This window comes from Parasteatoda tepidariorum, chromosome 1 (assembly GCF_043381705.1).
Source record: "Parasteatoda tepidariorum isolate YZ-2023 chromosome 1, CAS_Ptep_4.0, whole genome shotgun sequence".
In the NCBI taxonomy this organism is placed as follows: Eukaryota; Metazoa; Arthropoda; class Arachnida; order Araneae; family Theridiidae; genus Parasteatoda; species Parasteatoda tepidariorum.
Window position 1 is genome coordinate 71,970,550 of NC_092204.1, and position 25,003 is coordinate 71,995,552.

General features: G+C 29.7%; 1 protein-coding gene and 1 long non-coding RNA gene across 10 annotated transcripts in view; one reads left to right on the plus strand and one right to left on the minus strand.

Annotated features, from left to right (window-relative positions):
• Positions 1-25,003, minus strand: part of LOC139426887 (uncharacterized) — a 317,926-nt gene that overhangs the window by 157,977 nt on the left and 134,946 nt on the right. The window lies entirely within an intron of this gene.
• LOC107447961 (silk gland factor 3) overlaps positions 1-25,003 on the plus strand; it is a 463,042-nt gene that overhangs the window by 100,050 nt on the left and 337,989 nt on the right. For all 7 annotated transcript variants that reach the window (XM_071187006.1, XM_071186986.1, XM_071187003.1 and 4 more), the window contains exon 2: positions 19,291-19,364. The gene's annotated coding sequence lies outside the window, so the exon portion shown is untranslated. The remainder of the gene's footprint in view (positions 1-19,290; positions 19,365-25,003) is intronic.

Sequence of the window (25,003 nt, forward strand, 5' to 3'; positions counted from 1 at the left end):
TGGGATTTTCAGGTTAAATTTACTCCACTACTTTCATCAAAAAGAAATCGAATCTGATCGTAAAAATAAATCTGGGCAATAAATGTTAAAAACGAACAAGTAAAATAGTTTTTTCTTCAAAAATACCAAACATTTTTTTTCGAATATCTTTTAATAAAATTATGTTTCTTCAAATGTTCTCTTCAATATGAATGTTAACATAACTTTTGCTAGTATTATCTAACACCTGTATGCGTTACAAAATTGATACTTTCTGCATTACAGAAAATTATATTCATGTGGTTTAAATTTTTAATTTTTATTTTATATTTATGGAATGTTCCTTTAAAAATGGATTTTATTGTAAAAAGTACCGGCTCTTTAGTGCCAGAACTTTATATAGTAATTAGATCTGGAATTTTTTCGCAGTATAACGAAATATTAGGCGCAGCTGGTCGAATACGAATTGATACGAATTGAGTTGATTGGTCGAATACGAATTGAGTTGATTAAATGCAAGAACAAATATTTTTAATCAAGTATCACTAGTGATTTGCCATTAGTATGAATCGCAATTATTCCGAATTAAAAATTTTCAAATAACTTTAAAAAATGCATTATATCGAACAAAAAATCATTGATTATACTTAACATTATATTTCTAAAAAAATGGTAGATATGAAGTTCTCACAATTAATACACTAAGAAAAAAATATGGTTAAACCTACCAGAATATGGTGAAATTTACTCCGTTTCTGACTTTATGGGAACTCCGAAAAGCTCGGAAATCTTACCGATGCGTTTTGGTAATGATCTTGGTAAAATTAACAATAACATATAATTATAAAATTTCGTAAATGCGGTAAAGTTTGGTAATTTTATCATGACATAATCCATAGCATCAGAAGAATTTATTCATTTAAATCGCCTTTTCAGTTTTGTATATTTTACCAAATTTCAGGCATTAAGAGGTATAATTTTGGAAATCAAAATTTTCTGTAAACCGTTACTATATAAAAATTACCAAATAGATTGTTTAAATATTGTATATTTTGGTTTTAAAAAACAAAAATATGGTCTTTTTTTTGTTTTACCAGAAATGTCATCACCATACAGTACGGTAATTTAACCAGAATTTCTCTTCTTCGTGAATTTAGAAAGTGAAATTTTGAAGATTTATTTTAATTATTCAGAAGCAAATTTTGAGTACAAATAAGACTTTCTTAAATGAAAATGTCAATTCCCTGATTTTACTTGCATACGCTGAATTAAAAGCGCAATAACGATTAACAAAAACCGCGAATATACAAGATATACAATAGAAATAATAGAATACAAGAAATACATGTGAGATTCTACTAGTTTCAAAGTTATGTAACTTTTATATAAAATTATCTATACAGTTGCATAATATGCCTATAAATTATAAAAATTTCATAAACTCATATTCATTAGTATATAAGAAAGAATAAATATTCTTATGCACAGAATTCATACCAGAATAATTGAATAAGGGAGTTCTAATAAATTCAGAAAACAACATTTGCATGTGAAACTCTTTTTAAAGCAAATATAAATCTTACGCATTGAAGATTTGAAATAGAGAGAAAGAAAAAAAAAAAAAGAGGAATTTATTATAATGAATTACTCATCGTTTTATTTTAACATTTTTCTTGCGTTGTTTCACTAAATGAAGCTTGAGTAATCGGAAATTTACAAACTTGTTCTTTCGTAATTAGATTCAGATTTATTATTAAGTAACACATTTAAATTTGAACTTTAATATCATTTGTAGCGAGAATTTATAAATTTCAATAAAAAAATTGCCAAAAATGTTTAAAGTTTATTAACCAATGACAAAACAACATTATAGGTGAATGAAACAAATATTTTATCAATTCTAGAATGCTTTATACTATTCACAATTAAACTCTGATGTATCATCGATGAAATCTAACTTGATTGTTTTCCTTCTTATCTTTCTTTCTTTATTTTTTATTTATTTATTAATTTTTTTAGAGAAGTGTGTGCTTTTATTATCTGTTAAAAGCTATTTCCTTTTAGTCTTAATCCAAAATTATTCTTGCTTAAACTATCTAAATTTGAAATTCTTCTATTATTAATTATAGACTGTTTGAATTTAGGCAACGAAGAAAAAAGTGCATCATACATAAGAATTTTTGAGAATGACATATATTTTGTCCTTTTGCGAACATCTACATGTACCGCGTACAGTATTGCACGCCTTCTGATGCTTTTAACATTTTAAAGCATTCTTTCTCACCAATTTTTTTTGCACAAGATATCTCTAGTCATTTCTCATAGACAACACAATAGCTAATGTCATAAGTATGAGCATTTCTAGGGAGCAATAGTGGCAAAAGCCTGCAGCACGGATCAGCGAAACTCAGGTTGATGGAAAACAATAACGAACGCCATACGTCTTCGACTCCAAAATGTCCTTGCGCGTTATCACCATTGTTCCATAGACATAAGCCTCACGATATTATTAAAATAATATAAATTTATAAAGGGTGCTGCAGTGTTCCTATTTGCCAAGCGCAGATTGATGAAGGAAAAGATCGACCAAGCAAGAATTTTTTTGGGACGTAAATTTTCCAATATTTCTCATGCGCCCGATTTCGAACATTTCCTTTGAGAAATATACTCACAATTGTTCTTCTGTGAAGGACTGTAAGTTTCCTATAGAAAAATATTGCAAACAATATTTATTACCCACTGTACATTGGGTTTTGGAATTCCATCAATTGTTATTTGTATCGATTTCATGAATCGCTCGGTTAATGTTTATGGGTATTTGCGAAGGTGGTTACCGAGTGTAATTGTTTTTATTGTTATCCTATTTCTTTTTTTAAAATTCATGTCTTATTATCTATCATTTGCAATAAAATAGATATATTTTGAAAATTGATAAGATACTTATTATTGATAAAAAATTTATTTTAAAAAATAAATAAATAAACACGTTTCTAAACTAAAAATTCACTTTCAATAGTTTTGATTTCAATGGAATTTCAATGATCATTTAATCAAAAGTTTAATCAAAGCAAAATCGCTTACAAGAAAAAATTGTAATTTCCGTAACTTCCTTTTAGTGCTCATTTACTTAACAAAAATTAAAAATCTAATGTAGAAAAACAAAGTGGAATTTATATGTAACCTTTAGAGCTGGTTACCTGTGGCGACTATTTTTGTCACCATAGAAAATGCAAAAATAAAAATTATATTAAAAACAAAAGTCTACAATAGTGACATTAATTATTAATTATAAAGACTATGGTATTAATTAAAAAATTGTTTTTATAGAATTATGTCTTATCAAATTTAGTATATCATCACGATTTAAACAGATAAGAATCTTGAACTTATTGTATTATTGATAACTTGTTTTAAGTAGGAAAACAAAATAACATTTCTTAACAAATGATGCTATATAATACGGTATAATTGAAACAAGCAAATTTTCATTTCATTTTTTCTTAAGGCTTTCTTTCTTTTTCAAAAGAAAATCAAATGCTCAAAGGAAAAATGCCACAAATAATTGAAATAAAGCAAACATGAATTGATGAATAAACAATGCATCCAAAAACAAATCGTTCCTTAATCTTAGCAAAATAACAACAAAAATTGAATTGGAATTACAATATAATAGTGATTCAGATGTTAACTACCTACTCAAACAGTTACGCTCCCATTGAAGATAAAATAAGCTGTTTTGGATACAATTGTTCATTCATAAATGATAATTTTATCCATCTTTCATTTGTTTGCGCATACTTACAAGATAAACGCAATGCTTTGTTCCGTATTAAATAAAACATTGTTATCGCTTACTGCCTCATCATATTCCCAAATATCATTAACGTAATGGATATTTATTCCGGGATTACTTTTAGATAACTCGAAAATTTATAAAAATTAATAACTTAATAATGTTATTTCCTTGATTAGACATTATTTTAATTATACTGGGTGTTCCTAAAAGAACGTTTCAGTTTTAATGGTTTATTTAAACGTAACCGTATACAATGTAAAATTCAATTCTTTACACTGTTTTAGAAAGATTATGCGAGAGTATTGTTTTGTTTTTAATGGTGGTTCCAGATTATAAGGAATCTTGTATTCCGCAAATTACAAAGTGTGAATCTGTAATTTCAGTCAAAATGATTTCGTATAAGTTTAATTGTGATCCCTTTATGGCAAAAACTTCCACCTTTGGAATTCTATAATTCCTGACTTGTAAGCTTGGAGAGAATTGGATTTTAAGTTAGATGTGTGCCATTTAGCTAATGGAACACACATTGAAAATTTGAAAGAAAAACTATCCAGATCACACAAGTACCGGATTACAGCAAAAATACTACAGTCACGGATATACGTGTACACTTTGCAACGTTGATACGTAGGTCTAAAAAGAACAAAGTGTCCACTTTGAGTTTTATTATTGAGAAACTATTAATTTTTAATGCTGAATTCACATTTGAAATCATCCAGATGTTAATATGAGACCACAATGAGACATCGATTATCGCAGTGTTGTTACGGTGTGACACATTCACGTTGCAACTTAACAACAGATATATTTTGGCCACACCGTGATCTTATTTGGAAGTGAATATGTCACATATTCGTCACACCATGACTCTATTGAGAAGAGAATATGTCGCATTTGCGTCACATAGTGATGTCATTGTGGCATTCAATATCTCATGGTAGTCTCATGTTAACTTCAGGGTGAGATCAAAATGTGAGATCCCCATGGACGGACAATGAACCTTTTTTGACCAATACATTGTCGTTGCAAAATGCTCACTTGACTTATCAAATGAGTATCCAAGACTGTTACACTTTTCTCGTTCTAGTTACGGTATTACCTTGGTTGTGCCAACAATGAACCGCGAAAGTACAGATTTTAATGAGTGCATAATAATGAGCAGAGTTCATTTTGAAAAATCAGCAATAATAAATGCTAAAAATTTGTTTATTTATAATTACATTCAATAAATAATTGTGAGTAGTAAGAATGATGTCCTCTTTCATTTTTCTATCACACAACTTATTTTGTTAAGATATTAATTTTTAAAAATACATTTTTAGTTTGAAATATTAAAGAAAATAATGCAATTGCTAAATTGAATAGCATTTATTATTCATTTAATTTTGTTTCAGAATGAGCATACACATCTATATGCATACAAATATTATTTTATATTATATATTTACGTACAGATATTTTCTTAATTTACAAGTAGCTTAGTTTACTTTCAACTTGGTACATGCTTTGTTGTAAATAGAATAAATAAAATTGTAAAAATATACCATTCAAACTGGAAAATTTTTAAGGAACACCATGCACAGTTTGTATGGAATAAATTATTTTTTCTCCATTTTATTTGGAGAAAGCAATTTTTTTTAGTTTTTGGATCCCCTGCTCCTATGAGTTGCTGCTCATAGAAGAAGAGAATCTCTCTCCCTATATATATATATATATATGCATATANTATATATATATATATATCAGCACAAAAAAGAATAAAATAGGTCTTCATCAAGACACATTTCTCAACGAGATAAAGTGCGATATTTCTGAATATATATATATATATAAAGTGTTTCCATAATTTTGCTCAACCCCTGTTAGACAGAAACTAAATTTCTTTTGTTAGATACAGCAGAGCGTTTTACAAAGTGGAAGTACATGCAAAGCAACTTAAGTATAATTCAATTTTTAAATCATCTGAAATAAAAAAGGATAGTGCTCACAATTAGTAAAAATTTGGAATGAATAGTAAAATTATGAGAGGTGAAAATTCTCGAAATGTCAAATTATACTTTTTGTGATTTTGGCTACATCACTTTTCTTAGATGCTCATGTTTAGAAAGAAAAATATATTTAACCCTAGTTTTAACCAAGAATTTTTTTTAAAAAAATTGAACACTAGTAATGATCAGAAGAACAAATTTTTAGAATTAATATATCTATAATGTTTGCATTTTTAAGTAAGAAAATATAATTTTGTAAGTTTTAGCTAAAATTAGGAAATATTAAGCATGATTTCATTTTTTAAAATTCTTTGTTGAAGGTTAGTGTGGGTAACAATAAAGCTAAAATCAACTGAACATATATATAAATGTGTGATTTACATTTTGCTTCAAACATTACTAAGTTTCATACTTGGAAATTATTTATTAAATCAATACTTATCACGTAAAAAATAGCCTTTTTTAATATGCACTTTTTCAAAATAACTGTAATGAAAACGATAACTGTTTAATAAATAAATCTTTATTTTCCCCTTCTATCCAAAAATTGATTTTAATTTGTAATAACATCGATTAGGAATGTTTTTTAAATTAATTTTTATTCGTTTGTTTTTATAGTCTTTCTTTTTATTGTTTATTGGGGTGTCTATAAGTGCCAAAAATATGCTTACATAATATGTGAACGGACCCTATCCAGTCTTACATTGAAAAGTTACAGATCTTTGAACAGGATCTCTTTCAATTTATATTGCTTATAAATTATGAGATCAATACTGAAAGTAAAAAAAAATAAAAAAAAAGTCTTGGAAGTACTTATAAAAAATAAAGAAATAAAAACATAATTCTTTAATTATATCAGTTTAAAAAAAAAATAATAATTTTTTTTTTTTTTTTTTTTTNTTCATATAGCAATAAGCTATTTTTACAGTTGGTTTGTTTTTTTTTTGTTGCCTGGTTATGTGTTTGGAAAATTTGTTTTATTTTTTAAAACTCAGCGTGATTTTCCGTAATTGAAATTTATTTGATAATTTCGGGATTCAATTATCAAATAAATTTCCGTTACGCGGATCAAAAGAGTTGTCAATTTAAAAAAAAACTATTGGTTTAACAAATTTTGTACATAATACATAAATAATGTACATTATTTTTTTATTCCACACCTTCCCCATAAATTAATTACCTACAATGCACATTAAAAACATATCGACCGATAAAAGTAAATCTTGAATTTCCGTATAAGTGACTGCTTATAAGTATTTTGACATCTATGTCTGCAGCTTATGGGACATCCTGTTCTTCACTCTTCGTTTGCTTTCAAGCCTCAAAGATCATATTTGGAATTCAAATCATTATTGATTCTAATCATAGTTTCTCATCTATATTATTAAAGCATGGTTGACTTAAGATACACTTTTGCCTAATATTTGAACGTTCGGGGTTCTAATCGATTTCTAATCGGTTTTTATCGTGATTGTTTCAAACTTACATGCCAGGCAGTATTATGAATTCGAAAATACTTCGACAATCAGGATTCATTGAAATAAAAAGCTAGAAATTTATTTGATCCAGATAGAGAAAAGTATTTAATTCGGATGTTGTTTTATTAATTTAGAAGGGTTTGGAAAATATTGAAACGTTTACATGCCCAATAGGGCATGTTTGTTTATAGAACACCTGCATAAATAAAACTTTTATAATACCAAAACACTTTTTCAAATGCACATATTAATGTAAACATATGAATGTACCTATAATTAATGGATCAATAAAACTGACTTCAGCAAAATATCTACATCAAGCCTTTTGTGTTAAGTGCAAATCAAAAGCATTAAGCATTATTAACAGAGAAATATTAGACATTGTTTAGAAAAAAATTATTTAAAACGAATAAGCATTGGGGGATTTGTTGCGCCAACTAATGTTTAATTGCAGCTGATGATAATTGAAAATGAGTTCTCATAATTTTAAATTTTCCTATTTTTTATTTTATGCAGAGAAACTTAAAAAAAAAAGAAAAAAAAAAGTAAATATGCCCGTGGGAATAAAAAAGAATGAGCTACATTTTTTTATAAATTCATATTGATACAATTAAATTAAGCTTTTATTCGAATTAATCGACCTAAATTTGGGGAGAGCTATTTGGTATTTTAAATATACAAACATGATATAATACTTACATGTCTGATTGGGCATATAAGTTTAAAAAATACAAGCATGCCCGATCAAATACATGACTGATTAAATCTTCAATACAGTTTTCGAACCCTGTAATTTAGTACTGGTCGTTATTAAAACTGATTCCAATATTTTAAGCAGAAAAATTATCTTTAACTTGTCTGTGATTTGAATTAAATAAATTTATACTTCATTTTTTGCCATTGTTGGATCCAGATCAACTATATATCCTTCCAGAGCTATTGCATGAAAGTTTGTACTTATAAATTTAATTCACAAGACAACGAAACTCATGTGAGTTGAGATTTTATACAAGTTAAGGCCTTTATTAATGCAAGTTAACTAGAACGCGAAAAATTATTATCTAATTTTTCATAGTTTAAAAACCATATTTAACAATCCTGTAAAATAATAATAATATCATTTTAAGTCACCAAAAACGAACGAATAACGAAAATTATGATAAATATTTTTTCGATACTGACAAAAAAAATTCAAAAGTTTTCTGTTTCCAAAACTTGCATTAGTAAAGCTATTAGAATGAAAATTGATCAAAAGAAATAATCAAATTATATTTAATACTTCATATAGCAATAAGCTATTTTTACAGTTGGCCTATTTATTATTCAGAGAAAGTACGTTTTTGTGTTCGATTTCGTAATTTAAATTATCGTCTGCACTTGTTAACTAGCATATTGGAAGTCAATTGAAGATCATTTGAAGATCCGATCATTAGATCAAAAGTTATTAAGGGTGTTCGTTTTTTATTTATTTTTTTGCGCACTGTACTTTAGGAAAGAATATTATATATTCAGGAAAAACAGCATATTAATTTAAAGAAAAAAACATAGATTATATTTTAGCCGATTAAATCAAAATAAAAATTGTATTTAGCTCAATTCTTTTGTTTTTCTTTAATTCTTCAGTTATTGGTTGAACTAGTGAATAATATATTTATTTTTTTTACAAAAAATTTCTATTCTACAATTTCTCATTCAAAAAGACTGGATTTAGATGCATAACTTCATGCTAATACTTATATTTATGCAATCTTATATGTATTTATGTATATTAATGTATTTTTTTTAAAAAATGAGGGTCATAAATTATTTTATGCAAGTTATTTAAAATATTCCATATAAATAAAATAAAATAAGACCATAAAAAATAAGACATTATTTATTTAATATCAGAATTATGGCTTTATTTTACCAGAAATGTCATTAACATAGAAATAATTTTAACAGAATTCCACTCAAAAGGCACTTGATCTAGGTTTGGTTTCTCTGAAAACACGTTTAGTTATTATTATTATTTTCTTGCAAAATATTTATAATGAAAATCTACAATAATAAATATAATAATATTCATAGGAAATAAATAATTAAAATAATAACAGTTGAAATTACTGCTGTTTGATCACATATTCAAGAATTTCGACTTTGGTTGAAAATTTTGTTTACCACAACGGTTTACTATGAAACATTTAACTCGTCACGAAATACAAATTGCTTAAATGACAAAATAGAATACATTTAAACAGTATAATAGTTAAAAATCGTTGAAAATATCGTCTATAAATATGTCTTAAATTTCTTTATAAAATAGAACGAAATAAAGAATATTGAAATAAGTAAGAATTATAAGACAGATAATAAGAGAGATATAAAATAAATGAGATATTAATAACATCGTCTCTAAATATCGTAATAAATTTAATTAATTCTAAGTTGATGATAACCAAAGCTTTCCAGATCGTTTTTGTTCATTAAATGCTCCATCACACAATCTTTCTGACTTAATAAGATTGTGCCGACAACAGTGACAATCGGATTTTTGCTTTTGAGCATTTATTTTTAATGTTATGAAGTTACACTATCTTGCGATAAATAATTTATCAGGCTTTTAAACTGACAAAAATTATGAAAATTTAAAAACTGTATTAACACTTTTTAATATATCACTGATTTAGGCAAAATTTCCCACATATATTTAAAAAAAAATCAATCAATCAATTCTTAAACTTTGTCCTTTTCATGAACCGGATCAATGAAGTGTTGGAATAAATTTTTAAATATTAATAAATTTGATCATAACGCTTATCCAATTTGACCTAACTCTAATTTAAATTCGAATATCAGGCTAATATATTATTAAATAATTATTATTATATTTTTTTGGTACGAAATAATCTTATCAATTTTTGACATAATTTGCATCCATACATTTGTTGAACAATTAAATTTATAATTTAATAATTTTGAGAGCGATATTTCAATATGGTGTCCCACATTTAAGCGTCATATATTATATAAAAAACAATCGGCACTATATATATATATATATATATACAATATTAGATGTGTTGTACCACCATAGCTCAATACGAAAATGTGATACATTATTTTACCGAATTTTTAGTGCACAGATTAAATTATTACGTATAAAATCAATGAACTACATTTACCAGAGATCAGGATATAAATTTTTTTTCTTTTTTAATTTTTTTTGTCTTAGGGTAGGGAAAATAAAGTTGAATATTCTTTCTCATCAGAAGATGTATTAGGAGCGACTCCGTGAGGTTCGTTTTTGTTTTCAAATATTTGCAATAGAGGGCAATAGTAGTTCCTTTAATTTAGAATCACAGGTTTTTGTGAAAGTGTCTACTTATTTGTCCATTTCCTCCGTTTTTCGAAATTAGTATACTAAAAAATATTTAATGCTTGAAATTATTCTTAAATATTGAAGATCGTTGTAGAGGATAGAGGAATAAATATAAAATTTTTCTTGGTAATAATCTTGTTTGTTCTATTGAGCAATGGGTTTACAATAAGTGTCTCTACCTAAACTTGGATCGTTTGGTTTTTGAAGATGGATCGCTTAAGTTTCTTCGAAATTAGAACTAATTTTTTTTAAACAATGGCTATTGTTTTTTGCGTTAAACTCGCAATAAAATAGTGAATATAGATTGGATTAATTAATCTTTTAATTGATGAATGTTATTATTCATGTCTCAAATGCGAGCAGTGTACCTTATGCAATTTTTGTATGAAAACGCAAAACGTAAAATGTGCTAAGAAAGTTATTTTGTGAGAGCACTGGGGAAAATATTTTATTATGAACATTAATCTGAGTAATTAAATATAATCCATGCCTATTTTTTAATATATTATTAAATTTAGGATCTAATTTTATGTTTATCATTGGTATTTTAAGCGTTAAAGCAGTATCTTTTAGAAGGAAAATTTTTACTCAGTTAAACTTATTTTAAAATGAATATTTCACCGTTAGCACATGTTGAGTTAATATCTAGCGCGCTCAATCGTCTTTTTTTTTTTTTCTTCTTCCTTAATTCGAAAGTCCGAACTTTTTCAACATGTAAATACAGAATAATAAAATCAACAATACAATAAATCTTGATTCTTCCATGTTATGCTTACGATTATTGAAACAACCAAAATCAATTGCCCTGGCCATTTATTCCGAACGACCAAAATTAATGACCAGGATGGTTTTGAAATCCGACCATCTATTCTGACAATTCATTTTGAGACGCGAAAAAAGTTGAATTGTTGTTGCTGTTGTTGTTAATTTACGTCGCACTAGAACTGCACAATGGGCTATTGGCGACGGTCTGGGAAACACCCCGGAGGATGATCCGAAGACATGCCATCACAATTTTGATCCTCTGCGGAGGGAATGGCACCCCCGCTTCGGTAGCCCGACGACCTGCGCGCGAAGTCGAGCACTTTACGGTAGCACAGTTTAACGAGGACCCATACCGCACACCCTCGGTCCCTACGCAGACTGATCCAAGTGGTCACCCACCCACACACTGACCGCAGCCAGTGATGCTTGACTTCGGTGATCTGCTGGGAACCGTGTCTTAACGATCAGTCCACTACGGGACAAAAAGTTGAATTAAATTCTATAAATAAATTATTCCTTTCGTTCGAAAATAAAAATGATGCAAAAAGCTTTCTTCAATGTTAATTTCTAATTTCTCTTTTCTGATTTAAATAATTTTAACTAATGCTTAGTTAATTAGTTCATAATGTCCTGGTTCAGATAAATTATACAACTTTTTCATGCAGTCTTTATCAGGGCAGCATTTCTTCCCCCTCTCTCAGTACTGTTCGATTTTGTATGCAAATGTAAACCTGCTGCTGCATTTTAGAAGATCATAAATACAGCTTTCATAAAAAATATTAATTAGAGAAAGTAGGTACGGTGCAAAAGAAGATGAAAGACTGTCTCTTTTTTTTGAGAATAGCGAATTTAAAAATATTTTTTTTTGATTCATTACTTATATTTTGTAATATTTGAATCTTGTTCATTTATTTATGAAAAAATTGCATAACTGTATGTTTCTTAAATAAATTAATATTTATCTTCCAGATATGAGTTATGCAAGAAAAAAAAAGAATTAAGGCAGGTTTTTAACTTCGTCTAACAATTTTTATAAACTTAGCTAAAATAAAAATGGCACTCTTTTTGAAAGCTGTTTTTTTGATTTACATGATCTTTCAAAATATCTTAAAAGTTTTCGATATTAGAAATCTAGCAAAGGAAGAATAAATACTGATCTGATAGAGTTTGATTGCACTGTAAAAAATGGATACTCAAATATGACGAAACTTTTTGACGAAACCGTTTGCTGGTATGTGTACCGAGCAAAACTTTCGTCAAAGTGATGAAATAACTATTGCCACTTTTTCGTTCAAACGAATTTCGAAATTATTAAAATATTTCGTTATTCTTTTTTTTCAATAATAATAATAAAATCGTAATGTCTAATGTCAAATAATCACTTAATCGTGGGCACGACATAGCTGATCAATGTCGCCAAAAATTCACATAGCCAATATATAAATTTCAAAATAAAAATTTTAAATGGGAAAAAATGTTTAACGCTAATTTCATTTTCTTTAAATACTTATATTTCAATCATTCATATTTCAGTGGCTGTTAATTAAGAAAACTATTCTGATTTTCAACACAAATTTGAAAATTTAGCGAAATAGTGAATATAAACGATGGAAACAGGATTATTCCGATACCTCGTGATCTGCTCCTTGAACATACTTTGAGCCATTTCGGTGTATCATACTACTTTTTATTTAATGTGTTCGATAAATTTTTAATTTTTTAATGGCATTGGAGATCTGCCGTTCTCAACGTGAAGAACCAAAAGCAACTTTTTTTATTCGATTAAGTTAGTCTTTTATGCATATTAGTTTGAACATGTCACGTGTACATGAAAAATATATTTAAATACGATTTAAAAGAGAAATGAGAATATAAAATATATTAAATATAACAATTTTACTTTAGAGTTATGTAAAGCTGGGAAAATTTTGGGATGGGATTGTGGAAAAATTTATGATACTCATTGAAGAAGAAATAATTTAAGATATTTTATTTCCATTTAAATTCCCAACTTGTGAGGTTCGAGTAAAAAGTTGTTATAATTTACTACCCTATCAATTTAACGCGTGTCAGAATTGCTTATCCAAACATTGTCTAATATCTTTCTTCTTCAAACTTCAGAAAACGATAAGCTATCAATCGTCGGGGGTGGCGGAACATTCCTAATCTCCGATGTGGGAGGCGTAGTTGACGATTTTCTTGAGCAGTCATCAACAGTAGCAACGAGGCGCAACTTCTTGTCAACCAACTCACGCGTTGCCACCGGAAAAGAAGATCATTAGAATTATCTTTTATTACATCCCTCCCTTCAGAAATTTCCCTCGATATCAAACACAAAGGAGGTTCCGATTTTAATTGTGTCGGTGATCGAACAATACCGGACGATTTTTCGAACTAACCTCGCTCGTAGCTCTAATGTGTGAATTGACTTGTTGGGGTCACTTACACAACCTTGCACCTCTAAGCACATAAAAGGAAAACGATATTAAGAGATATCATCTAATTTTTGCTAGAATCGAATGCGAATGAGAAGTTATGGAATGAATCGTTTGTTAGTAATCCGATCACATAGATCCACCCTCAACTCCTGTGTGCCAAACAATGCGATGCATGCCTTTTTCTCTCTTTCTAGTAATAGATGGCTAGTTAGTTTCATGAAATGTTCTTGTCTAATTTGAGTGATGAGACTGCATGCGGTTAGAATAATAAACACGAGACACTCAAGAATTAATTTTTGTTCGATTATAATTGGAACCATTGATGAAACAGCGTGAAAAGAAATTTAATGCTTTCCTTAATATAAAATCAGAACCATGTATCATTCTTTAAAGTAAAAACTTAACTATGTTCTTTATGTTCTTAACTAAGTAATTGAACTTCTTAAAACTAAAATCATACTTGAGTATCATTTTACTATCAGTATTTACTATTTTGAGTATCATTTATCGAATACAAAACCTCGACTACGAACTTCATTCCCGTTCTTTAGAATGAAATCATAACTATGTATCAATAAATATTGATATTATATAATTGATATTATATATTCGAATATAATTAAAATCATTCATGAATCATCGGCGAAATGATCATTATGAATCACCGGGGAAGAATTGTAATGCTTTCCTTAATATCAAATCAAAACTATGCATTAATCTTGAATATACATAGATATTAATTATATAACCGAATATAATTAGAATCATTTATGAATCATCAGCATAAAAAGAATTTCAAGACTTTCTTTAAAGTAAAATGAAAAATTTGCATCAATTTTGAATATAAAACCTTACCTATGTACATATTTGCCGTTTTTCAATGTAAAATCATTACTATGTATCACTTTTTGAAACAAAATCTTAACTATACTCTATAACAAAAAAAATCGAAGCACCAAGAAGGAGTTGTCCGATTGAAACGAAAATTGGTGGATAAGAAGACAATGTACAGAATAGTAAATGATTGAAATTTCAGAACAATTTAATAATTTATTGCAGAGTTACAATAACAAGTTCAATAGCGTGTTGACCGGCCTCTAGTCTGGATACAACCTGCCACACGGCTTGGCATAGACCGATAAAGCTCCCGGATGGTCTCTTGCGGTATTTCCTGCCAAATTCGATTCAATTGTCGAACGAAGTCATCAACATTCCGTGCCAGATGCAATCGCCTTCCCATCATATCCCAGACATGCTCGATGGGAGAGAGATCTGGTGATCTGGCAGGCCAAGGAAGAGTTTGACAAGCTTGCAGACAGTTCATAGCAACACGTGCCGTATGTGGTCTGGCATTGTCCTGCTGAAAAACCAGCCCAGGAAGCTGCAAAAGGAATGGTAGCAAAACAGGTCTTCGGATGTCGTCGACGTACCGCTGTGCAGTAAGTGTACCTCTAATGACGAACAAAGGGGTCCGGCTGTCAAAGGAAATGGTACCCCAGACCATAATGTCTTGTTAAGGGCCGGTGTGGCGTGCAATAGTGAAGGCAGGATCCCCCCTCTACCCTGTGCGTCTCCAAACACGTCTTCGATGATCGTCAGGACACAGTTGGAAGCGGGATTCGTCGCTAAAGACTATACGTCCCCAGTCGGCATCATTCCAGCCTGATCTGTTCAAAACATTCATGCATACGAAATTTCAAAGCAGTCGGATGATTGCTTCTTGGTGCGTCGATTATTTTTGTTATAGAGTGTATAAACAGTATTTACCGCGAGTAAAATGAAATCATAACGATGTTTTCTTAATATAACTATATCATTTAATGTTAAAATCACGAAGCAAAACTAAGTATTTAAGAAGATTTTTAATAATAATATTTATATAAACTAAATTTTAAATTTCACTCGAATACGTTATACTATAATTGTGTAAGGAATTTAGAATAAATCGAATACTTCGATTCATAATTATATTGAAAAGTTGCTCAACCAAATTTGGTACTGTTTTTCCCTCTTTGGCACAGTTCAATAAAATATTGAAACGTATGGTCTAATAATATTAACAGTATATTTTATTTTATTTTTTTAATTGAATCTTAAAACTGTCTATTTTCAAATGCGTAACTAAATGATTTTATTATAATTTTTTTAAACATCAAATAAGTAATCGAATTAAAACATGTTAAAAATTTTCTAATACGTTCATGAATTCAAATTTTTCACAATAGCGAAGAAATGCAAGAGGCGGGCTTCACTGAGCAGCATAGCTCACGAGATGAAATTTACATCTTTATCCATAAGCCATCACTGAAAACCAACACCACTTAGGTTAGCTTTCTGATCTCAATTAGCGTTGACCTCTGGATTAATCAAATTACATCTTAATTTCCTTTTAATTACTTTATTAATCCTTAACTGTTGTTGAACTACTTAATTTTTTCATAAAAAAAATCTATTTTTTTAATGCAATTTTCGTATTATTTTTCGCAGTGATACATTTTAAGTTATGTTTATTTTATAAGATAAATAATAAAGAAAAATACATTTATAAATCATATAAAAGAATGAAATGAAGAAAAAAACAATGTTTACATCAATCTTGAATATCAATGCCATGAATATCAATCTTGAATCAATGTTTACATCATCAATATAGTTTCAGAGAAATCTGTTAAGAGTGAAACTATAATATCGTGGAATCATGTGAAACCATAATAGCTAGAACCATAATAATGGGATGCAAATTTTCAGCGAACTCATGAAGGTGTTTAAATGAACAGTGTAATCACGTTTAAGAAGTGTGATATTATATTTTAATTAATATANTAATCACATGCCATTAAATTTGCTTTTATAACTTAACTTCATCGTTCCTTGAGTGTTTTTGCCTCATATAGGAATATAAACTTTGACTCCCTCTAGCGGTTTTGCGTTTTGTTTTCGACCATGCACTCTTTGATAAAAATTGTTTGCTTGGGTGTGTACTATCACTTCCTAAAATTTTGCCCATCTTTTTAGAATCAACCTGTATATAAACATATACGCTTATATAAAAATTATCATATTTGCCACCTACTTGGCTGAATGGATCATGGTATATGACAATTAAGTCATTAACAAAATTTTAGTCATATTTTTGATGAATTTTTGTTCTTATTTAGGCAACTATTTTCCTAGTTTTTGGTTACTATTTTCATGTTTTAGGCTACTAAAAGCAACTATTTTGTTCATTTTTTCTGTGGCAACCCTACTTCGTTAAGCCCTATAAAATTTTGATGCACAATAAACGAGTTTGACAGTAAATATATGTTTCATTAAATTATAAAAATTCATAAATTCTCTTTAAATAGATTTTGTAAAAGAAAATCGCAGTGGTGTTCTGCCTTAAGGATTGAAACTTTTTAAAACTTTTAGCAGTGGAATTGAGATATTTTGGCATCCGCGTACCCTTATGTTTCAAGATGAACCAACCATATGTCATAGAACCAACCATATGTCATAGAACTCAAGATGAACCAACCATATGTCATAGTTTAAATTTCCTATTAATTTTTAAAATAATAAAGTTATGTTTCTTCGAACGAATATCAATCCACTATAATTTAATTTTACACTGCTTGCTTAATCAGTGATTCGTCCTGTGGGTTGGACGACACGTGAAATGAACGAGTGAAGCGATCTGATAACTGCGCGAACAATTCCGAGGCCAGGTGAGCAATGGCAAGTGGAAAATATATATATATATATATATATATATTGTTTTGCGTACATACTTAACTGTAAGAAGATTATTAACGTCGTAGTGTTACGGTTTTCAATACCATAAAATAACTACGAAGTCAAGCGTTTGAATACTTATTTATTGCAGAACTTAATGAATGAAAACAATCAAACAAAGAATAAACCTCTACCAATTCTAATGGACCATTTCCTTTGAAATCCTGTGTACAAAATGGACTCCTTTAACAAAATGGCCAATTTAAAGATTTCAACAATTCGAAGACGCTGGTTTAGGGTGGCTTCTAGATTCAAATGGCAACTTGTTGATTATTCAATTAGAAAACTAGTCTTGTCAGCGACAATTTGTCTTTAAAATTGTCGTCTGTTTGCCAAGTTGCCAAACTGGAAAAGACAATTCTTTTGGGAAGGAAGCTAAAACCATTATCGTTTATTAATGAATGGCTTTAAAGAAAGGAGAAGCTGGCAATTAAGAGATTGTATCGAACTTTAATAAGCGTTATTTTAATCAATGACGTTAAGTCTGTTGGTTGAGCTCATCATTTATGGATTGAAATTCCTTTGCAAAACGCAACATGGAATTAAAATGGAATGTCATTCCGTTTTAAATGTTAGGGAGTAAATAGCTGCTTGGTGTGATTTTGCTACTGTTAGTTTAAAGGAATTCGTTGATGAAATTTTACATATACTTTATTAATTCAAATTAATTCAATGCAATTCAAATCAATTCAATTTAGAAATTCAAATTTTCATACAGTGCTTTATTAGAAAGCTTTAAAAAGATATACATTTTAAAATAAATCTCTTTAATATGTTTAGTGAATATAAATTTTAAATGAGTAACATCAGAAACCGAACTGCTTGATAATATTTAATATATAATCCTTGATATAAGTTATGTAAACGTGCTGTTTAAGTAAAAATAACGCGTCTCCAATATATCGATTATATATTAGTAAAAATAAATTTAAAACTTAGCATTGTATTATTCTGATTGTTGTGTTCGTAAATTCAGGTAGAAATTAAGGTAAAAAGTTCTGGCACTCCAGCTGTCGGTACTTTTTACCGTCAAATCCATTTTTACCCGATCAAGCTCCGGAACAAAAAATCAGATATACTGTAATTAATCAAGTTATAATTAACGTAAAATTACTGGATCACTGACGACATAATATTTTATGTTGAAAATGAATTTTACTGAAGATGCCTCATAACGTAATTTTGTCCGGAGTTTTTTCTCATTGTAAACAGGTTATTTTGTACAACATCAACTGCTTTTTTTAGAAAATAGAGAAGAAGAAAGAAATAGAATACAGCCACTTTATATGTACTTTGGGTACATTATATATATTCTTTAAACATTTTCATAAAATTTTATAAGTAATCTATTTTTAAATCGCTTTCTTTAAAAGAAGAATTCCATCTTTTTTTTTTATTTGTATCATTATTAGCATTGATTTGAAGATACAGCATAGTTGCATATATATACCCCAATATATTAAAATGCGTTACTTTGTATTACTGATACAAACATTTATATTTGGATCTAAGCTGAAATAACAGGGCTTTTTTAAAGCTGGAATGATAGGTAATAGGAAAAAAATGTCTACTTAGTATAAACAAATATTTGCTTATTTCACGATTTTTATAAATTTATATCTTAAATTCTAACTATTTGTGCTATTCTTTTCATAAAACTTAAGTTAAAAAAAGCATTTGCATTTTATGTAATATCGTTTCTTTTTTTCAGATGCATAGATATACAGTAATAAGGAAATCTAACGTTCGACTGATGGACTGATAATAACATATTACAAAACAATGGTAAGTAAATTGTTGCCTATATTAATTTAAGCATGAATAGTGAGCAGCTATTTTATATCTATCTATCTATCTATCTATATACACCGAAGAGCCATTACATTATGAGCACCCTGCTAATAACATGTAGGACCACCTTTAGCCCTCAAAACTGCTAGCACCCGCCGTGGCATTGATTCCACAAGGTGCTGATAGGTAGTCTGAGGTATCTGGTGCCAAGCGCTCACCAACTGGTCCTGCAATTCCCTCACATAGCGCGGGGGTAGTGTGGTAGCGCGAATTTGGTTTTCCAAGTTGGACCACAAATGCTCTATCGGATTAAGGTCAGGTGAATTTGGGGGTCAAGACATAACTTGAAAGTCACTGGAATGTTCCTCGACGATTCGACCCCTATGACATGGTGCATTATCCTGTTGGTAAACACCATCCCCCGCAGGAAAAACTGTTGCCATGAATGGGTGAACCTGGTCTGCAACTATGTTCAAGTAGTTTACAGACGTCAGGGATTGTTCTATGAGGATAATGGGTCCTAAAGTGCCCCATGAAAACATTGTTCCTGGGCGAGATACCATGAAAACCTGGGCGAGCCTATTGTTATAGATGGAGGGTGGTCATATAGGTGGAGGTGTTATAGATGGAGGGTGGGAGCAAATACGATGTACTTTACAATAACAAAAGAAAACGATTACGTTAGAAATTTGTTTGATAATACGAAGGCCTGTCATCGCTTTATAAGCTAAAATGCTTGTAAATTTTAAAGTATCAACTGAAAAATACACGAAGAAACTTTTTTTTTTTCCAATGTAAAGATGCGATACATCTTTACAATTTAAAATTATTGCTTGTAATTTGAAAGCATATAATAAAAAAAAATTATAGAGTTATTTATATCTTTTTTTCTTTCTTTATTTTCCTTAATTTTGAAGGTAAGATGTCAGCTTATAATCTAGAATTTTTATGTTCAGTTTCAAAGCATATGCTGAAGAAACCTATGGAGAAAGCTTTCGTAATGTGAAGGACTAATGTCTAATGCCTCCTCATATCCTAAACCTAAAATTTTCATTTATAATTTCAAAGCACATCATTTAAAAAAAATTATGCAGTTGAAAAAAATGTGTAGTTAATGTACAAAAAATTAGTTTGAGATCTCTTTTGAATAACAAGATCCCCAGATCCCCCAAACACAGACAGAAAATAAGTGTGCATGTCAAGTAAAATTAAAAATTTACTGTTACCAATGAACTAAATAAAAAGATGAGCCATAAAATTTTAATACCACTCCCGAAAATAAAAATAAATTATTTCTCGTTCACCCTTTGACACAGAATTTTTATTAAACATATTTTGCATACTTTTCCATTACTTTGTGTTAATTTAGGTCAAAATAAATGAAAAATATTACATTCAGCAATTTAATAATTTATGGTTATGGAATCCAGCATGACAGAAACATCTGTATATTTTTCTGCGTAAAAAGTAAAATCTTTCAAACAATAATTTGGAATTATTTGAAGTTATTTAGATCTAAGAGAATTTATTATCTTTTAAATTTTCTTTATAATAATAACTGTTGTTAAATTGTTGAATATGAATGGGAAAAAAACTGCCAAACTACTTTTTTTGAATTTTATATTTTATTTCCAAATATTATTCCGATAATTCAACAGTTTTTTTTCCAGTAACTATGAGACTTTTTTTATAGTTAAAAAATTCCAAAATATATTTTTACTTGTAATAAGAACGCCAGAAAAAAATACATAAAAAGGACACTGGTGTCTTATATACGTCAAAGGATTAAAGAGGATGCCTGTGTCCCCCTCCTAAGAAAAAGAAAATCTACTTTAAATTTATTATTTTCCTTGGTGACTAATCATTCTATATCATATACTCTTTAGGTAAAAGTAAGAGTAGTATAATTCGAATTTTGATTAATTATGATAATATTTTCATGACAAATGATCTCATTTGATCTCGGCTTCTTGATAATCAAAAAGATGTAATCCGCAAAACTTTAACTCCACCCAGATTCACACCCCACCATTACGCAATTACAAATGCGACCATTTGAAAAAGATTTGAATAATCGTCTCGGATCGTTTGAAATCCAATTCCATCGAAGCTGAAAACGCGACTTTCAATCCCTTAACTCCGAATCTCTTAGTATTCCACAGGTAATTCTATTCAACCGGCCTTATTTCCATGCCCAGTGCATAAATGTCCGGTGTGAGATATAAAAAAATAAATAAATTCCAAACCTTGACAATGAGGATTCGGGTGACAATTTTTTTTCTATGCTTCTGTCTCTGGTGCACGAATCTTTCTCTAATAATGGCATATTCATGAAAGATAGGCATCTCCGCATCAGAATAATGATTTATCCTTGAGTTATGAGACAGATTCATCGGAAGCTATTAGGCTGGAGAAGAAAGAAGAAATGTCGACAGCTATCTATCAAAGATACGTTCGCTGTTGTTGGTTTTTGGATATCGATAATGAGGCCTCTTTGACATTCAGTATAATTTATTCATTTTCTTCTTAAGGTTCTGGCTAATTTAGTGTTTTCGAGTCGTTTTCTCCAAAAACTACATTCATTTGGCTGTTTTATCATAGCTCATTTTTTTAGTGGCTGACATGTAAAACTCGCCAATTTGGTTGACAAAATCAGTAAATTAAGATCGAATAGTTATTTCTGGGCCTATTGGGGTCACTATTTTTGACAATTTATTTAGCTGTTTTATCATAGTATATTTATTTAGAGATTGACTTGCGAAACTCGCCGCCTACTGTTGTCAAATCTGTAACTTATGATAAAATAGTTATCTCTGGACTCACTTGAGCATAATTTTCAAAAATTTATTTAGTTGTTTTATCAAAGTTCATTTACTTAGTTTATTTATTAAGTTCAAAGTTCATTTATTTGACTGATTTGCAAAGCTCGCCAATTGGGTTGACACAATCAGTCAATTACGATAAAATAGTTATTTCTGGGCCTGTTCAGTTGACAATTTTTGACAGTTCATTTAGCTGTTTTACCATAGTTCATTTAGTGACCGACTTGAAAAGCTTGACAATTTGGTTGCCAAATCAATAAACTGTGATAAAATGGTTATTTCATAGTCTATTTCGGTGACAATTTTGCTATGCTCTGGTCCCTGATGCACGAATCTTTCTCTAATAATGACATATTCATGAAAGATAGGCAATTCCGCATCAGAATAATGATGTATCCTTGACTTATGAGAGACAGTTTCATCGGCAGCCATTTAGCTGGAGACGAAAGAAGAAGTGTCGACAGCTATCTATCGAAGATACGTTAGCTGTTGTTGGTTTTGGATATCGATAATAACACTTCGTTAACATTCAGAATTTATTTATTTATTACAAATGCCCAGAAGATTGGCCATGACGCTATTAGTTTTCCAGCCTCCCAATATCTCTGTACATTACAATTTAAAAACACAAGTGCAGAACACGAGTCAAGATGAGTAGCACCAAAAATTTGACCTTGTCCACATAAAGGACAAACAGGAGAACATTCAGTATAATTTATTCATTTTCTTTTTGAGCTTTGTTGCCATCTACTTATTTTGAAGTTTCCTTTGAAAAGTTGTGTGAATATTTTTTTAAAGACACATTTCCTAACAGCACATTTGCATTCTCCGCACTGACTCTTATTAAATTGTAGGGAGGGGAGGTAGAGCACATTATAAGAATTTTATTTTATTTAATAACCTGAGTGGAACAGCAGACCCAATTCTGAGTTTATGACTATCAGTGTTCAACTCTGTAGTCTTGTAATTTTGAATCCTACCCAGAAGACAAAAGAGGTATTGGACCAATCATTGGGGCAAACTAGCCTTTGTGTAAAACTTTTTGATGGAGCTATCCAGCATTTGCATGACATGGAGAAAAAAATCCACGAAAACCTTCTATGGTAAGCCTGATGGCAAGGGGATTCAACCCGATGATATGTCTACCATTGAGGATTTTTTTTACACTGTGATCGGTGCAACGCGGGTACAGAATTCGTATCAATCAGGCTCCGCTATTATTCGAACCCGTATGCCCTCATTGGGGGGGGGGGGTTGAACTCTATCCTCTGAGCCACCGCGGCTTACATTATAAGGATTCAGAATTGCATACTAACTTATGACTTGAAATGTCATTACTATTACAGACTAATTCTTCATACCCATTTTATTCATCTCAATGTTCATTTAGTGTTTTCAAATTTTTACTTTCCAAAACTACATTTATTTTGCAGTTCTATCATAGCTCATTTATTTAGTGACCAAATCAGTAAATTATGATATTTCTGGACTTCTCGGTTGACAATTTTTTCCATGCTCCAGTATTTTTTTCTTATAATGGCATATTCTTGAAAGGTAGGCATCTGCGCATCAGAATAATAGTTTCTATTCGAATTATAAGACAGTTTAATCGGAAGCTATTAAGGCTGTAGAAGAAAGAGGAAAATGTCGAGAGCTATCTATCAAAGATGCGTTTGCTGTTGTTGGCTTTTGGATATCGATAATGTGACCCCTTAGACATTCACTATATTTTATTCATTTCAGTTTTAAGGTTTGCTGCTATCTATTTATTTTGAAGTTATCTTCAAAAAATTTAGTGTAAATATTTTTTAAGGAAATATTCTTTAGCGAGCGTTTTTGAATTTTTTACACTTACCCTTGTTGGATTACATACTCTATGCAATGAGTCTCATAGAAATCTATCGGAACAGCAAATGCTAACTCGATTTAATTTCTTCAATATTCTTGGTTAAATGCAAATGATTATTAAATTGAAACCTGACTACTTTGTGGCATTCCGCATCCATTGAAAACTCTATTCCTGGAAACTTAAGACAAAATGTTACTGTTATTTTTATTAGGTATTCAATATTTACCGTGACTATGGAGAAATATACATTAAAAATTTTACAATAGAAATTTTTTACGTTAGAGAAAAATAGAGAAAAAAATCAGTAAAGGGCAATTCAACCACAGCTAAGTTTTGAACCCGGTTAACTTATTTGACAAGATATTGTATTGACCCCTGTACCGTCCCGTCACATAGTGTGAACAGATGAAATCAGATGAAATGCGCTACTACACCGGTCGTGACACCTTAACACATGTAAAGAAAGTTCTCATTAACTTCCATCAACATTAATATTGGCTACTTTCCCCAGATAATTTGCTGTAAAGTTGACTAATACTGCTGAAGTTAACATTAATACACCAATTAATTTTATTGTAACTACACAGTAAAAATAAAGAATATTTAACTAATACTGTATTTTACGGTAATATTTAACTCAATGTCTCCAGAATGTTTTAAGCTTCTGGACTCCTCACCTCTGTACCATGGCATGGGCAAATGAGTACAAATATAGTTACATTGTCTGTTTATAGAAAGAGCTCCTCTCGTAATAAGTCTGGAACAGAGGTGGTGATTATGGTTACGAGGTTAATATTTCAAATTGGAGTGTTGAGTCACCATTTAAGACACGTTTCTCTTCGGGTTGGCAAGATAAAGGGAATCAGGGGAGTAAGAAGCTCCCCGCTTTGAAATGCGATGTTTCTGAAGAAGATGGCCTTAGACTTTTTGGCAAAGCGAGTACTTTCTATAAACAAACTATA